General features: G+C 34.6%; 1 protein-coding gene across 2 annotated transcripts in view; it reads right to left on the reverse strand.

Annotated features, from left to right (window-relative positions):
• The window catches only part of RETREG1 (reticulophagy regulator 1), a 60069-nt gene extending 56592 nt beyond the window's left edge, over positions 1–3477 (reverse strand). Inside the window, exon 1 of one of the 2 annotated variants that reach the window (XM_040550259.1) lies at positions 3394–3477. The gene's annotated coding sequence lies outside the window, so the exon portion shown is untranslated. The remainder of the gene's footprint in view (positions 1–3393) is intronic. The other variant, XM_040550258.1, reaches the window with a different exon arrangement.
• Between the last annotated feature and the right edge of the window lie 2523 nt (positions 3478–6000).

Here is a 6000-nt window from a genome sequence, read left to right on the forward strand (position 1 = left end):
CAAATTCTGGTGCCCAGTGCAAGCAAGAGGACCGGGGGAAGGGGAGTAGCAGCAGGTGTTTTTCAAACACAGCATGAAACACAGTTCCTGAAGAACACTGCTGAAACACACTGCAAAGGCAGCGTCAGAAGGCTTGAGCACTTACTGATCAGTGGCTAGGTCACTTCGATTGCCCTCTCGTGAAATCAAGAAGCAATATAAGCTAAATTCAACTGCATTTTTTTTTTTTTAAGTTAATTTAACACTTTGAATGATATCTCCTATTGAAGAAAAAAATCCCAAGTTTGCAAAAATTCACATTAAACATGTAAATTTACAACTTCTACATTAACTGCTCTTAGATGTAAATTATTTTCATATTAGGCATCTGTGTTCTGGAAATACTAAAATGCAGTATCTATAAATATTAAAATCCAAACGCTCAAATATTCAACGCATTTAAAATCCAAAACTCTTAATTCAGTATTTTTCCTGTTGTTCCTTTAGTGCATTTAGGTCTGAGATGAAGTATTTCCTGATCAGGAATTATGGTGCAAAAATCCTTTCCCCATTGCTGCACAAAAAGCATAGATACCCACTTATGATAGAAAAAGTTATGCTTGCTGTTTTCGCAAAATGTCCAGTTTGTATTTGCTCTTATTATATGTATGTGGTATTTAACTGTTAATCTGCAAGTCTGAAAGATACCACAAAAGGCTGTGGTATAGCAGGTTCCCTGCTGCAGAGAGGGAAACATATCACATGTAACAAAATACATTTGTGTATATACTGTCAAGAATTTTAGAATGAACAAAGTCTTTATAAATTCTAACAACCCTCTTCACCCCTACAAAAAGCGTAAGTTGTTGAAAAAATTATTTCAAGAAAACACTACAAATATTTACTCCACAACTCCCATCTTGCAAAGAAATCACAGCATATTAACCCAAATTTACAATATCCACACTGCCACTTCTGGTGTCTGGCAGCTTGAACATAAATAGCTGTGTGTCTGTTTAGCCAAAAACATGCAGATTACTGTAATGGACTGTTTCTTAAACTATGTACATTAAAAAGTTTAAAAATACTTCTCATTTAGTGGAAAAAAGTAAAAGCCTTTGTAGAGATATAAATTAGTAAGAAACACCTTTTTCTCTTTAAGTTTTCTGTAAGTATGACTACTCAAGAAAGTAGATATCTAAGACTTTAATAAAATATTACAACAGGAATAGAATGAAGAACTGGAAAGTAGCTGATTTGTGACTTATAAACTAACCCAAATGTTTTCCACAGGATAGTGCCAAAAGACTAAAAATTCTATCATTAAATAAATAAAAAGAAGTCAAAACAAAACAACGACAACAACAAACAGAAGTGGCATGACTACTATTCTAAAACTTGCCACATTCCCTTTAATTATTTCTTTGTTAAAGACAATTCAGTAACCAACCTTTTGTTCAAGAAGCTTATTTGCCAGGTTTTATTCAACAGATTAGGATTGTATTTGTTCAGCCAGAAAGCACAAATCAAATCAAACAACCTGAATAGCTCTTCTCTAGAAAACCTTCTAGAATATTAGGAATAAAGATTTGGGAATAATAAGATAACTTATCATAAGAAATAGATTGCCACAAACTCAAAGTATTATAACTTTGACAGACACATGTAGAAGCGATGGTTCTCTCAGAGGTTTGTGAACAGGTTGCAGTACCAAAGGCAAAGGCTGCTGAACACTTCTAAAGAATTACATGATTATTACCTAAAGGTTAGTAACACACAGGATAGAAATTCAAATTGCATATTCTCTCTTCCCCAACTAGAAGAAACAACATTTTAACTTATAAATAGGTACAAATAAAAATGAAAATAGTATTCTTCTCTAAGCAAAAAATACTGAGGAAAAAAAAACGCACTTTAAAATGCTTTCCATTTAATTGCCAAAGATAAACCTGCTTATAAGTGGTAAATTTTTGAAGCATATTGGTGATTTGGGAAATACGAACAAGTCAATAATAAAGCGTCTCACTGCAAAGTTATCTCACACTCTTTGCAGGAAAACCTCTTGGGAAAAGCAAGTTAGAATTGTGTCTGAACATTTGTAGCTTGCATATCAGATTTTCTCTAACCAATTGTATTCAGAGAGGCATTTGAAATAAAAAGATTAAGAAGGTGGAAATTTAAGTGACCTAAACACCATACCTTCTGAGTCTATCAGGACATCAAATGCTACTGCTACTTCAGCAAAAATGGGGTATTTCCGTCAGTTAAAATTATTTTGTATTAAACACAAAATCAAAGAGCCTGGCTTCCTTTATTTTTGTAGAAACTTGTCCAGATCACCTTAATTAACCTATACTCTGGGAAAGCACTGAAGAAATCTTAATCCCATTTTGTCATACAGTAGCAGCAGTTTGATGTTAACACAATCCACCTCTACCACGCTGCCCTAAGTGTCCTTTTCGTTAATGCTCTCATTAGTCCTATAATACACACGAAAATATATTTGTCTCTCAGAACAACTGTGCTAGACACAAAATTTATTAGTTTCGTCAGGCTAGAACAAACCCAAGCCATGTTACAATTCTGCTATTCTGCTCTGTTTGGGATTTCCATCTTCTGGAAAGTCCTCATCATGTATTTGATCCTAAATTGTTCAGTAAAGCTTGCTTTCCCTCAGTTCCTCAATTATCCTATTCAATTTCTTTTCTGATTGATTCTGTTTTCTTCTGAGTGGTTGAAAAAATGCTGTGAACTGCCCAGCTTTTTACGTAATGCAGCTTGGCTCATAAACAATGTCAATTTTCATTCTTGTAAACTAATCTCTCAGCCAAAGCTTTGCAAACTGTCACTAAAAAGCTGTTCAGTTAATGGCTTTATTTTTTCTTCCTTAACTAAATTTAATTAATTTAGCTTTCTGTTCCACTCTACCTCCAAAACCCTCAAAAGTTAATAATGTGTGTTGAAAAAATAAACATAAGCTTAAAACTGCTTGAGTGAAAACAAGTAGCCCCTAAAACTAAATCATGACTTGTATTGCCATCGAAATTGTAACTTTACTTCTGAAAGTATGGGAAGCTTCTGGGAAAGTGTAAGACTGAGAGGAAAAGGGATTCTGAAACAGCTGAATTACTGTGTAAGCTGATTAAAGCAATAGGGTGTAATCCACTGCTACTTGCAATTTCAATAACTGGACTCATCAAAAATCCAGAGCCGTTTAAGTGAAATTAAAAGCCAAATTTAGATAGCCAACAGAGTCAATACAGAGTCTCTGTGAATTTCCTGCTAATGGCAGCTGGTGGCTGTTGGTAATGAGTGGTTTGGATGGAAAAAAGCCACGGGATCCTTGTACACCTACTAAGTGAGTCATCATTAAAGACAGCACCACACAAACTGCTGGGGAAAACAGCCACTAACCTCACAACCCACAGGCAGTACTGCTACACCAACTGAAAAACACCAAGAATCACCACATCAGCCTTCTAGGAACAAGATCACTAGTATAAGGAGACCACCTACGACAGACAAAACCAAGAAAATAGTATTTTGTAAGCAGTGAAATTCCTAAGGCTCAGAATGCCCTGATGCCTGAGATGTCCTGCTGCTGAGGGCTACCTTCTGAGCAGTACCTATGCTCAATTTTGAGAATAGGCAGAAATTTACAATCACCTTTCTCAGACACTTAAAATGGAACATCATAACATTGCTACAGCAAACACAGCGTTATGAATAGCTAGAAACTGGCCTATCCAGGGACCCTTTTTTTTAAAAAAAAATCTTATAACAAAGAATAGAAATCCAGGTGTTGCATATAGAGTGTATACACACTGCTATAAACATGTTGAAACCTTGCTTTATAGGAAAGTTATCCATCAAGATGTGGTAGTGACATTACAGTTTGTGTGCAAACACCTGAAAGAAATGTTTAGCCCAGCACTATTTTCCTGCTTTAAAAGGATAAATTAAGGAATGAAAAAAATGTTGAGATCTCTCCATGGTAAAACATTATTGTTGCTAAGCAGGGATTTCAAATAAGAAAAACTTTAATAGCAAGTCTTAAAGAAAATTGGATAGTTAATAAAAAAACAAACCAGACAATAACAACAACAGAACAAGCCTGTGAACTCTGAATGTGTTTTGGTTACTAATAATTAAATAGCAATTAGATTTTATACCTGGAATAACTTTACTAGCAGTCTTTATCTGAAGCAATACACATGGCTACTTAAGATATAAGAAATACTGCTTCTTCTTTTGATTAATTTATTCTTCCATAAAATCAAAACATCCATTAGGTCTACGACCAAACCCCCCAAAATTTGAGTATGGATGGCAAAAGATACTATTTTAATGGCACAATTTGGCCAGCTTCCCTGTCTTTAAACCAAGGAACGATAGTGGTCTTTTAGAGTCAATCAGTTAGTTGGTTCATCCAGTACAAAATCATCTAACGTTGTTAACAAGAGACCTGCAGTAACGTACAATTTGTATATCCGAAAGTGTATAAAAATCCTCAAAGAAAATTTGGATTTGGGCCAGCAATGAGAACAGCAAACAGGATAAAGCAATACAATGCAATAAATCTTTCCACAAGGAGACAGAGATCTACTAGATCCTAGCCTTTTTACTGTCACTGTTCCCAAGAAACCCTAGAGAAATCTGTGATTTGAGCAATCAGTGGATATACACAACTGATGCACCCAAGGATGGACTTGCAGAAATTAAGGTATAATGTTAAAAACGCACAAACCATCTGCAAACTACAAGAGACATATGACAACATAGGATTACTAAAAATAAATCTGCCCCCTGGATCTCATAAAAAATATTTGACAGACTGAGAGAATAAAAATGAAATTATTTTATCAACCAGCAACCCCTCCCATACACACAAAAAGAGGTAATAATTAAGCTAGGATAGTAGATTAAAATCTAAGATTGACTCCTAATACTTAACTTTCATTCTTAGGTGTGATTTTAGATATCCGTTGCCTAACACTTGGAATGCCTAGACTCAACTTCTGGCACCAGCAGTTTGCCTGCACATGGGAAGAAGTGCTCCTTTTTTCTGTACTATATGTATAAAATAGAATGTGGCATTTTTCTTATTTTCCTATTTTTTCTTTTATTTTCTTATGTGGCATTTTGACTTCAGTCCATAAACTATCTACAGCAGAAACAATCCAAATCACACATCAGATAATTAGATGCTAAATAATACATATTTAACCCTTGTTCATTTTAAACATCTTCCATTGAGGGCATTTGCGGGGGAGTTTAAAGCTGTTCACAGTGAATAAATAATGGTGTGATAAGTGATGGCTGCTTTTTCAGTCATCAGATTTGTTTCTACTTTTATTGTCAGCCTTTTTTTTTTTTTTTCAAAACAGTAGTTCACTAAATATACCAGCATATATCAAAGCTGAATTTTAATATAAATATTTGATATTTATTTATTCTTAAAAATATTAAAGTAAAGCATATCGCACTAGCTTTTGCTAGGTTAGAAGTGCAGTCTTTTACATTAGGAATTTCCAAGGAAACTAAAAAATGTTAGAATACAGTAATGCCCAGTCCAAGAACGTCCTGAAGTCATGCTCAAAACCAAGTTGCTTTAAGCCTTTTTAAACAGCCCATGATTATTTATTTGCAATGTTCAAAAATGAAGGAATTTTGGAAAACAGAATGAAATTAACTTAGTTTAAATTAAATTTCTTGCACCCACAAGCAAGTTATTTCAGTAGAAAACAATGAAAACGTTTTCATACAGTACCACGGTTTAAAGATTTTTCATGGGAAAGAGGTTACATTCGAATATATTAAAAAAAGATCTTGTGGCAAGACATCATACAAATAGTTAACCCTCAGCAGCTCATACTGTAAGGGGTTTTGAATGACGTACATAGGTTCAAGAACTAATCTAATGGAGGGGAAGCATTGCCCTACCAAAACCAAAGGGGTGGGAGGAAGGAACTATGACCGCTCTTCTGACATTTGGAAATCAGCACAAGTAAACTTCACCTC

This window comes from Cygnus olor, chromosome 2 (genome assembly GCF_009769625.2).
Source record: "Cygnus olor isolate bCygOlo1 chromosome 2, bCygOlo1.pri.v2, whole genome shotgun sequence".
Taxonomy (NCBI): Eukaryota; Metazoa; Chordata; class Aves; order Anseriformes; family Anatidae; genus Cygnus; species Cygnus olor.